General features: G+C 43.1%; 2 pseudogenes; one reads left to right on the top strand and one right to left on the bottom strand.

The window, feature by feature from the left end:
* Positions 1 to 2,414, top strand: part of LOC128408855 (zinc finger protein 658-like) — a 49,324-nt pseudogene extending 46,910 nt beyond the window's left edge.
* Positions 2,415 to 7,804: 5,390 nt separating this feature from the next.
* Positions 7,805 to 9,408, bottom strand: LOC128408854 (zinc finger protein OZF-like; annotated as a pseudogene).
* Between the last annotated feature and the right edge of the window lie 2,989 nt (positions 9,409 to 12,397).

Below are 12,397 nucleotides of genomic sequence, written 5' to 3'. Positions count from 1 at the left end.
TCTAATGGTGATATGGGCGTAGCCAGGATTTGGGGGCTGCTGTTTACCAGCTGCATCTGGTACACAGGCTGAGACCCTACCTGCACACAGACTGTGGTATATGCTTTGGTTATCTCCCACTTGGATTGCTACAATGCACTGTAGGTGGGGCTGCCTTTGAAGGTGACTCAGAAACTACAATTAATCCAGAAAGGGGCAGCTCAACTGGTGACTGGGAGCAGTTGCCAGGAGAATATAACACCGGTCTTAAAGGCTCTACATTGGCTCAGAGTATGTTTCTGAGCACTATTCAAAGTGTTGGTGCTGACCTTTAAAGCTCAGGCAGAGGGCCTGCTCAGTGGTGGCACCCTTCAGCTGTCAAGGAGATAAAGAACTACGTAACTTTTAGAAGACATCTGAAGGCAGCCCTGTATTGGGCAGTTTGATGTTTTATATACCGTATTTTTTGCTCTATAAGACGCACCAGACCACAAGACGCACCTAGTTTTTGGAAGAGGAAAACAAGAAACAAAATATTCTGAATCTCAGAAGCCAGAACAGCAAGAGGGATCGCTGCGCAGCAAAAGCAGCAATCCCTCTTGCTGTTCTGGCTTCTGGGATAGCTGTGCAGCCTGCATTCACTCCATAAGACGCACACACATTTCCCCTTACTTTTTAGGAGGGAAAAAGTGAGTCTTATAAAGCAAAAAATATGTTATGCTGTAAGCTGCACAGCGTGGCTGGGGAAAGCCAGCCAGATGGGCAGGATATAAATAATAAAATCACCATCATCATCATCAGATGTTACAGAAAGTCTCACTAGAATTGTGATTTGGATTACATTTTTAATTGTCATCCTCCCTTATCTTTAGCAGGTGATGAACACGACAGTCATTGTTCTTGGGTCTCATCAGAAAGAAGTAAGCATGAAGTCAAAGGAAAGACCTTTCAAGATCAAGAGGAAACAAGACCACAAGAGGAAAACCAAGAAGAAAATGGGAGGTATGAAGGCCTTCTAATGCAGACTGATAATGACCATCGAATTCCAGTCCAGAAAAAACATCAGAAGGGGAAGAGAACAAATGAGAGACCGTTATGTGGCAAAACATTCAAAAGTAAATCTAGATTCAATTCACACTGCAGAATCCACATAGAAGAGAAACTGTGTAAATGCTTGGTGTGTAGAAAGAATTTCAGTGACAGCTCAGGCCTAAAATCACATGAAAGAATTCATGCAGGACAGGAATCATACAAATGCCTAGAATGTGGAAAGAGTTTCAATCGCCACTCATACCTTAAAAGACATCACAAGGTCCACAGTGAGGAGAAACCATATGCCTGTCTAGAGTGTGGAAAGGCCTTCACTTACAGCTCAGGCCTTGTAGATCATAAAAAAATTCACACAGGGGAGAAACCGTATACCTGTTTGGACTGTGGAAAGACCTTCTGTCAAAGCTCAAACCTTGCATCGCATCAAAAAACCCACACAGGGGAGAAGCCGTATAAATGTTTGGAGTGCGGAATGAGCTTCGCTCACAGCTCAAGTCTTATATCGCACCACAGAATTCACACAGGAGAGAAATCTTATAAATGTACGGAGTGCAGAAGGAGCTTTGCTCACAGTGTTAGCCTTACTTCACATAAGAGAACCCACACAGGGGAGAAACCATATAAATGCTTGGTATGTGGAAAGACCTTCAGTCAGAGTTCACACCTTACTTCACATAAGAGAACTCACACTGGTGAGAAGCCGTATAAATGCTTTGAGTGTGGGAAGAGCTTCAGTCAGAGTTCACATCTTATTGTGCACGAGCGAATCCATACAGGGGAAAAACCATATAAATGTGTGACATGTGGAAAGAGCTTTAGTAACAGCACATACCTTGTTTGCCATCGCAGAATCCATACAAGAGAGAAGCCATATAAGTGCTTTGAGTGTGGAAAGAGCTTCACTCGAAGCTCAAGCCTTAAATCTCATCAAAGAATTCACACAGGGGAGAAACCATATGGATGTTTTGAGTGTGGAAAGACCTTCTGTCAAAGCTCAAGCCTTGCAAGGCACCAAAAAATCCACACAGGGGAGAAGCCATATAAATGTTTGGAGTGTGGAATGAGCTTCGCCCGCGGATATAGCCTTACTTATCATAAAAGAACTCACATGGGATAAACCATATATATGCTTGGAGTGTGGGAGAAGATTTGGTCAGCTTTAACGACTCATTTTGCAGAAGTGAATCAAGAGGAGAAAAATATTTAGATGCTCATAATGAGGAAAGCACTTTAATGAGACCGCTGTTGCTAAACTTCATGGAATTGATACAAGATTTCACATGGGAGAAATCAAGAGGGTGCAGAATAATAAAAAGTACAAAAATGCAGATAATATAGATGTTAATGGTTAAAGGAGTAAATTCACAATAAACAATCCCTGTGTACCTGTGTGTGTATATGGGGAGAGAGGAAGGAGGGGAGGCAAGTGTATCTGAAGGAAGGGCTCATGGTCTCAAGGATATGACATTCACCATTTACTCAGAAGCTGTTCAGTGGTTCAAGTGGTTGAACAAGGGTTTAGGATTTATATCAGAGGTGGAAGGAACCCCAGCCCGTAATCTGGACCCATGGAAGTTTCTGAGTCATCTTTAAGGGAAGCTCCAAACATTACAGTAACCCAGCCTGGAAGTTACCAGAGCCTGGAGTGCAGTTGCCAAGTCACCTGTGTCCAAAATAGGGTCCATTTGGGGAGCCAGCAGGAGGTGGAAAGAGTTAATGGGACAACCAGTAAAAGGGGGTCTGAGAGGAGAGGTTTTGGAAGGAAGACCTTGGGAGGGAGGGGGCTGAACTGGATTGGAAGGAAATTAGTATATAAAATGGAAATTTTTCTTCAAATCCAAGCACAGGTGTGATTGATAATAGGACTGATGGGATGTCTCTGAAAGTCAGTTGCTGAAGAGGGCGAGGGGGAGCAGAAATTGCCCATTTCTGAGAGAAATCTAGTTTGTGAGGCTCCTGGTAGAGATCAACTGCGACCCTTAGAGACAGATACAGCTTCCTTAGTGGTCTCTTCTCCTAATCTTCTGTGTCTGCTGGGCTTTGAATTTGCCCATCAGCAATGAGCAACTGGATCACAGTCTGAATCAAACAGACAAGTCTCCTGATTTCTGTCTGCTGCATTATGACGAGACCTTCTGCCTATGGGAATCCACAAAGTGCCCCCTCCTTGCCAGAGTCCCTTGGAGGGCATGCTACAGCATTTTTAGGGCTGTGGGATTTGCATTCTGCTGAGAGTCTGCTCCAAGGTTCACATGAGGCAGTTGTGGCATAGTGGTTAGAGTGCCTCTCTTGATATTAAGGTGGGACATTTCATAGTCTTGTTATGTTACAGTAGAACACAAAAGAATTCTTTCTCATCCCTGGTAAAGAGAAATAAGCACCCCATCCCAGATCTCCTAAGGCTATTTTCTGCAATATCAAAACCATAATGCCAGAACAGCCATCACGAAACCATGCCAACCTCACACAAGGTTACTGAGAAGATAAAGGGGGAGGGGGGCAGGACATAGACAAACCCTACAAGGATGTGCAGTTTCACAGATTTTGCTCACAGCTTAGCCCACCTCACAGGGTTGTTGTTGCAAAGGTAAGAGGGGAGAAAAGAAACCAGCAAGAAGCGGCTGGTGCAAATGTTTCATTTCAGCTTCACAGACCCAGCAGAGACACAAAACTGGTGCGAACCTCACCCTGCTCCATCACAATCGCTTAACTGCAAAATTGCACAGTCCTGATCCTTTACAGGGGGAAGAAAACACCGAAAAAGTAAAAATATATACAATTGACTTGAAGGCAGAGAGTTTTAAAGCTCTTTTTGCACAGGGCAGAGAGCTTTCCCAGGGGTTTGTCCCGACCATATGTGATTTCGACTTTACACACCTATCACCGAAATGTAACCCCTGCAAACGTTGTGTGTCAAACTCTGCACCCCATACAATAGTTTATTGTCACAATTCTCAACACCCTTAACCAGCAAAACAGCTCCCAGAAATCTTACGTGGTTTCATGGGGCTTTGGATATGTGGTGTGAATGTGGCCTAACAGATTTGTGCTTTTTGTGTGTCTACCCTCACGCAACCTCCAAACACGTTGGAAAGAAGCACACATTGATTAAAATGGTGCAGCATAAAATCACAGGTGCAGCCAGCTCTCTATCCTAGTATATTCACAACCCTATTCTAAAGAGTTTCTATATTAAGTGGGGGGGGGAGGGGAAAAACAAGCCCTTGAAGAGTGGAATAGCCACATTCAGTGCAAACGTCACCAGGAAATGGTCTGTCTACAAGAAAAGACCCACAATGGACCCCCGGTCCCAAGCAACACAACATTACCAATCTGCTTTGTGTCGAAAACCAGGCTGAGCCCGTGATGTACTGAGATCGCCCCATGGTTGCCATGCGTGATCAACTCAGCACCTAACCTTACTTCTCCTGGTTCCTTCTGGTTGTCGTTTGCTTGCTGTAGCAAGAGCTGGCTGAAGATGTTTCTGCAATGGCCTTGGAGGGCTAAAATAAGTTTTTTGAATGAGCCTAGAGGCAATTCAAACAGCAGCCTGAGTTTTGCTTCAGGCTGGGAGAGAGACGCTGTAAAGATGGGTGCCACGATGAACTTTTTACTATGGTTTATGGATCACGGCATCGGGACAGTTGGCATAATTTGATATAAGAAGAGATCCCTGTGATGACCTATTTCGACCCTGGTGCTAGTTCTTCTTCTTCTTCAATGTGTTCTGAAAGTTATGAGTAAATATTCTCACATCCTCATGCTTAATGTCAAGATCAGCACAGTAATCTTGCGTTTGAAGCAAACGTTACTGCATAGAAGTTTCCGCATAAACAATCAGGAACCGAGTAGGATAACAATTTTTACTAGGGTTACATCCTTTTAACTACCAACTGCCAACTAGTTTACTAAAGGTAAACAAAAATGGGAAACAGAAGGTACTTATAGGAAACAAACAATGTTACAGAGGCGTAAAGGTTTCAGGGAAGTAATAATATAGCCTTATAATAATTATTATTAATATTTTGGGAGCCACCCAGAGTGGCTGGGGAAATCTAGCCAGATGGGTGGGGTATAAATAAATTATTATTATTATTAGTAATAATAATAATAATAATAATCACTCATCCCAAATACCCCTCCACTCTCCATTGGAATACAGTGGTGCCTCGCAAGACGAAATTAATTCGTTCCGCGAATTTTTTCGTCTAGCGAATTTTTCGTCTTGCGAAGCACAAAATCCCATAGGAATGCATTGAAAATCAATTAATGCGTTCCTATGGTCAAAAAAAGTCCAAACAAAGCCAAATTTGGTACAACAAGAGTTTATTAAGTGCTCTTTAAAGTCACACATACTGTAAAGAGCATTTCAAAATTCAAACCCAGAATTTTTTTTTAAAAACAGCAGAGTGGCCCAATGGTCACAGAAAATCATAAAAATGCAGGAAAAAAACCACAAGCTTCCAGATTCTTGCAAACCCCTTCCCAACTGTTCCCCCAGCCACCCAGCACACAGAAATTCAAACCCAGAATTTTTTTAAAAAAACAGCAGAGTGGCCCAATGGTCACAGAAAATCAGAAAAATGCAGAAAAAAACCACAAGCTTCCAGATTCTTGCAAACCCCTTCCCAACTGTTCCCCCAGCCACCCAGCACACAGAAATTCAAATCCAGAATTTTTTTAAAAAAACAGCAGAGTGGCCCAATGGTCACAGAAAATCATAAAAATGCAGGAAAAAACCACAAACTTCCAGATTCTTGCAAACCCCTCCCCAACACCAAGTCGTTGAATTCCAAACACCCCAACCCAAAATCCAAACCCCCCCCAAAAAGTTTTAAAAGCTTAACTTACCAAATGGCTGCAAAAGAAGTTTTGGAAAAGCTTCAAAAATCACCAAAGTCTTTAAAAACCTCAAAAAAGGCTACTATGTACACTGCGTTCTATGAGTTGCTCCTCGAAGTCAAGTCGCAACTGTATTAATGGTGTTAAGAAAAAGGAAACAAACTTGCAAGACGTTTTCGTCTTGCGAAGCAAGCCCATAGGGAAATTCGTCTTGCGAAGCAGCTCAAAAAACCCTTTCGTCTAGCGAGTTTTCCGTCTTGCGAGGCATTCGTCTTGCAGGGCAACACTGTACACTGGCCCCAAACAGTATATAATGGTTTTCAGTGGTTGCCAGCTCGCCAAGTCCCCAAAGGACCCCCTCTATGCCTTTCATGGTTCTCAAGGACCAGCTTTATGCTTCCCTGGACGATGGACCAAGGAATGAGTGGAAGAGGTTCTGTAGCCTTGGTGCCACAGGTCATTGATGGGGAGCTCTCAAGCAAAAGGCACAGCTCTCTGGATCTCCTTTCATTTAAGACAGGTATTCCCTTCTCCTCCTTCCCTTACTTTTAGTGTGGGTCTGTTGCCAAGTTGTCACGCCAACTCGATCTTCAGGCTTTTGGAATCAAAAGGGATCCTTTAACTCATTAGATTAAGGTGCCAATTTTTTTTCTTTATTCCCCTTGGGGCATAGGTTTAAGGGTGAACATGTAGTCTGAACAGAGACACCTCCTAATTCCTGAAAAGGCCCTAATAATAATACAGTGGTACCTCGCAAGATGAACGCCTCGGAAGACGAAAAACTCGCTAAACGAAAGCATTTTTCGTTTTTTTAGCCGCTTCGCAAGATGCATTTCCCTATGGGCTTGCTTCGCAAGACGGAACGAAAACGTCTTGCAAGTTTGTTTCCGTTTTCTAAAAACTGCTACAAAACTGTAACTTCGAGGAGCAACTCTTAGCGCGCGGTGCGGTAGCCTTTTTTGAGGTTTTAGAAGCACTTTGTTGCCTTTTGCAGCTTTTTAAAAACTGCGTCGGAAGCCGCGCTTCGCAAGACGAAAAAACCGCAAGACGATAAAACTCGCAGAACGAATTAATTTCGTCTTGCGGGGCACCACTGTAATAATAAAATTTATTTATACCCTTAACCGAATTAAAAGCACAATAAAACATCAAACATTTAAAACTTCCCTAAACAGGGCTGCCTTCAGATGTCTTCTAAAAGTCAGGTAGTTGTTTATTTCCTTGACATCTGATGGGAGGGCATTCCACCTCTAAGTAATGGGTGTTGGACATGCATGTGGGTTAATCTTTTCTGAATTCCTTGAAGACCAGCAAGAAATATGGGCACTTCTAACTTGGTGTGGTGTCATTATGGTATCTCTATTATATACAAGCTTTGATGGAATATAAAGAGTCTTTTCACACTCCCAACATTTATGTGATTTCCCTCCCTGTATTTCTTTTTTTTTTGGATGATAATTAAAATGTGTCCACCACCTAAATCTTTTCCCACACTACAACCATTTGTCTGGTTTCTCTTCTCTGTGTTTTTTCTTATGAGCAAGATGAGAGTTGCAAGTAAACCTCCTTCCACATTCAAAACATGCATGCAGTTTCACCCCAATGAGAATTTTTTGATGTGTACTAAGGCTTGAACTCCGGCTGAAGGTTTTCCCACACACAAAGCACTTAGATGGCTTCTCCCTTGTACGGATCCTGTGATGGTAAGTAAGTTCTGTGTTAGTACAGAAACTCTTTCCACATGTCTAACAATTAACTAGTTGCTTCCTTTATGGATTCGCTCGTGCACAGTAAGGTGTGAACTCTTTCTGAAGCTCTTTCCAAATTCCAAGCATTTATATGGCTTCTCCTGTGTGTGGGTTCTCTTATGTTAAGTAAAGTGAGATCCACAAGCAAAGCTTTTTCCACTCAGAACAGGTATATGGTTTCTCCCCTGTGTGAATTTTTTGATGTACTGTAAGGCTCGATCTGTGAGTGAAGCTCTTTCCACACTCAAAACATCCATATGGTTTTTCACCTCTGTGAATTTTTTGATGTGATGTAAGGCTGGTGCCCTACCTGAAGCTCTCTCCACACTCAAAGCACTTATATGGCTTCTCTCCTGTATGGATTCTGTGATGGCAAACATGGTATGTGCAGTTACTAAAGCTCCTTCCACATGTCACCCATTTATATGGTTTTTCCCCTGTATGGATTCACTCATGCACAGTAAGGTGTGAACTCTGACTGAAGCTCTTCCCACACTCAAAGCATTTATACGGCTTCTCACCAGCGTGAGTTCTCTTGTGTGAACTAAGGTGTGAACTCTGGCTGAAGCTCTTTCCACATTCCAAGCATTTGTATGGTTTCTCCCCTGTGTGGGTTCTCTTATGTGAAGTAAAGTGAGATCCATGTGCAAAGCTTCTTCCACTCAGAACAGGTATACAGTTTCTCCCCTGTGTGAATTCTTTGATGATTTCGAAGTTTTACGCTTGTAGTGAAGCTCTTTCCACATTCAATACATGCATGCAGTTTCTCCCCACTGTGAATTTTTCGATGCGTACTAAGGCTTGAACTCTGGCTGAAGGTTTTACCACACTCAAAGCACTTATATGGCTTCTCCCCTGTATGGATTCTGCGATGGCTAACAAGGGATGTGCAGTTACTAAAGCTCTTTCCACATGCCACACATTTATATGGTTTTTCCCCTGTATGGATTCACTCATGCACGTTAAGATGTGAACTCTGACTGAAGCGCTTCCCACACTCAAAGCATTTATATGGTTTCTTCCCTGTGTGGGTTCTCTTATGTGAAGTAACGTTAGCACTGCGAGCAAAGCTCCTTCTGCACTCAAAACATTTATAAGATTTCTCTCCTGTGTAAATTCTTTGATGCGATGTAAGACTTGAGCTGTGAGCAAAGCTCATTCCGCACTCCAAACATTTATACGGCTTCTCTCCTGTGTGGATTTTTTGATGAACAAGAAGACCTTGGCTTAGACGGAAGCTCTTTCCACAGTCAAAACAGGTATACGGTTTCTCCCCCGTGTGAATTTTTTGATGAGATACAAGGCGTGAGCTGTAAGTGAAGCTTTTCCCACACTCAAAACAGGTATGTGGTTTCTCCCTGCTGTGGATTGTTTGATGTGATTTAAGGCCTCTTCTGTGAATGAAGCTCCTTCCACACTCAAAGCAGCTAAGTGGTTTCTCCTCGCTGTGGACTTCCTGATGCTTTCTAAGGTATGAGTAACGACTGAAACTCTTTCCACATTCTAGGCATTCGGAGGATTCCTGTCCTGCATGAATTCTTTTATGTGATTTTAGGCCTGAGCTGTCACTGAAGTTCTTTCCACACACCAAGCATTTACATGGTTTCTCCTCTGTGTGGATTCTGCAGTGTGAGTTGAAGCTAGATTTACTTTTGAATGTTTTGCCACACAAAGGTCTATCATTTGTTCTCTTTCCCTTCTGATGTTTTTCCTGGACGGGGATTTGATGGCCATTATCAGTCTGCATTAGAAGGCCTTTATTCCTCCCATTTTCTTCTAGATTTTTCATCTGTGATCTTGTTTCCTCTTTACCTTGAAAGGTCCTTCCTTTGACTTCATTCTTGGTCCTTTCTGATGAGCCCCAAGAATGATGACTGTCGGGACTTCCGGGTTAGCGCCATCGCCTAATGGCGGATTCCCTCCGAGCTCCGGAGGGAATCGGCTCAGCAGGGGTCGGGTCCTGCCGCGGCGGCGATGCGGGGACCCTCAGAAACCACAGGCGCTGAAGCCTGTGGACCTGGTGACTCGGCGGGCACCATTTGCGCCCCCCCGACCCGTGAAGGAGCCTTTTTAAAGGCTCCGGAACGGGGGATGGAGAGCGGTGCGGTGCTGTTAGTCGACTGCTTCCCCTGCTGAGTGAAGCCGCATGCCATGGACGGAGAGCGCTGACTTCTTTCTCTGAACATTTGGATTAAAAGCAACAACCCGTGAGTAATTACGGAAATTGGACTTAAAAGGGAAATTTTCTTTGGGAATTAGGCACGACCGGGTAAGGTGTAAAGAGGAAGTCCGCCTACCCGCCTTGTAAACATCGTAAAGCAAGGATTTTACAACTAAGGTTGTGAGAATACCTTTCTTCTTTGTGGATAAAAGCAATTAACTCCACGTTTTGGCAATTTAAGTGATTGTGCTGGAGGATAAGAGCTAACATTGAGAACGGAATTCACCCCTCCCCCAAGACCCGGGAGCGATCGGTGAGAGAGCCTTCGGAAGAGACATAAAGACTTTGACAGCTGTCAAACTAGCTGTCAAAGTTGGGAAAAAAGGAGAACTTTGTTTCTGCTGTCTTTGCTGGTTATATTCGTTACAATTTGGTAACAAATTGTTAAAAATAAAGAAGAAAAGGCTAATTTGACTTTTGGGTTGGAACTGGAAGATACTAAGAAACTAGAATCCCTCTAGAGGGGGTTTAGGACATTACAAAAATGGCTGTAAGTGGAAAAACACTGGCTGAACTGGAGAGGACTTTTTTTCTCTTGGGAAAGTTGCAGGAACAGAGTGATGTTTTGGCTACAAATGTTACAATACTGAATGGAACAGTAAATAAAGTTGCTGAGCCTGGGAGGGACTTGACTCAAGTTTTTGCAGCTGAACAGGAAAGTTTTGCAGTTGACTTAAATTTTTTTGCAGCTGAACAAGAAAAGAAATTTGAGAAATCTGTGAATGTGATGAAAGAGGAACATGATGATTTGAAGGAAAAAGAAGGAGGAGCTATAATGCCACAGATGATTGAGGAGAGCCAGAGGCCGGTTAAGATGGATATAAAGGAAAATAAGATCAGGATGATGAAAATTTGGTTTGAATTGAAGAAGGGAGAATGGAGAGATCTCTCTATGTGGAGATCTGAAGACCTATGGAATACAAACCTGGCTAAAGTGGAAACTGGAGCTTTTGGGACATTTGGACTTAAGAGAAGTAAGAAACAAGATTTTGGCTCCATTTTTAAATATGGAGGCCTGGCTGGAAGAAACATGGACCTTACTGGGACAGAGCTCCTTCGAGATTTGGAGTTTAATATAAAGGACTATCAAAAAAATCGGCAAAGAGGAATTGAGAGAGAATTGAGAGCCTCGGATGTGAGGTCGCCAGGCTGACTGCAGATGGACTGATGGACTTTTGTTGGGGTTCGAAACCGGGAAAGGGGGTGGTGGGGCTTTGGGAATCCAAAGGGGGTATAACTATATTCTGTTTCATTTAATTTGGTTTTGCCACTAACATAAAAATGGGGATTTTGGGGAAGGGAATTGGGGCCGACCTTAGAAAAAGACCTTTAAGAATAAGTATTGACGTATAAAGATTGAGGTTTATAAGTTAAAATTGGTTAACTAAAATGATGGGGCTGACCTTAGAAAAAGATTTTTAAGAATAAGTATTGATGTATAAAGATTGAGATTTATAAGTTAAAATTGGTTAACTAAAATGAATTAGAGAAAATAAGGTAAAGTTTGGGGACAAGAACTTGCTGAGCTAAGAATTGGAACTGGAATACAAGAGGGGGAGGTGTGGGGAGGTCAAGGAAGTTGGTTATTGACAGTAAGAAATGTAAATTTTATGTGTTTTTAATTGTATTTTTTATGTTTTTTCTTTATTTTTTGAAAATTTCAATAAATATCTTTTAAAAAAAAAAGAATGATGACTGTCGTTTTCATCACCTGCTAAAATTAAGGGAAGATTACAATTAAAAGTGTAATCCAAATTACAATCCTAGTGAAATTTCTGCAACATCTGATCATGTTGATGATGATGATAATAATAATAATATTCATATCCCGCACATCTGGCTGGGTTTCCGCAGTCACTCTGGGCGGCTTACAGCATATTTATAACATAGTAAAACATCAAACATTACAAATGTCCTGGTACACGGCTGCCTTCAGATGTCTTCTAAAAGTTATGTTGTTCTTTATCTCCTTGACACCTGAAGGGAGCGCATTCCACAGAGACAGCGCCACTACCGAGAAGGCCTTTTGTCTGGTTCTCTGTTACTTCCCTTCTTGCAGTGAGGGAACCAGAAGAAGACCCTGGGAGCTGGACCTCAGCGTCTGGGGTTGAGCGATGGGGGTAGAGATGCTCCTTTGGGGACTTCCGGTTAGCGCCAGCGCTTAATGGCGGATTTCTCCCGGAGCTCCGGGAGAGATCTGCTTCGTGGGTTCGGGTCCTGTCAGCTACGGCGGAGCGGGGACCCTCAAAAATCACAGGCGCGTAGCCTGTGAACCGGAGACTCGGCGGGCACATTTGCGCCCCCCCGACGCTGTGAAATAGCCTTTTTAAAGGCTGCGGATCAGCGGAGGGTGTGTGGAGCAGTGCTGAGAGTCGTCTTCACCCAGCCTGCGAAGCGAAGCCGCGTCGCCATTAGCGGAGAGCGCTGATCTCTTCCGGTGAATTTGGACTAAAAAGAACAACTATCCGTGAGTAGGATTGACCGCTAAGATATAATTGGACACTAAAATTAATGAAATTGGGCACCGAGACGGACAAGCACCAAAAAGGAAGTCTGC

The sequence above is a fragment of the Podarcis raffonei genome, chromosome 2 (assembly GCF_027172205.1).
Source record: "Podarcis raffonei isolate rPodRaf1 chromosome 2, rPodRaf1.pri, whole genome shotgun sequence".
NCBI classification, from domain to species: domain Eukaryota; kingdom Metazoa; phylum Chordata; class Lepidosauria; order Squamata; family Lacertidae; genus Podarcis; species Podarcis raffonei.
The sequence above is the reverse complement of the archived record's forward strand: the minus strand, read 5'-3'. Positions and strand labels throughout refer to the sequence as shown.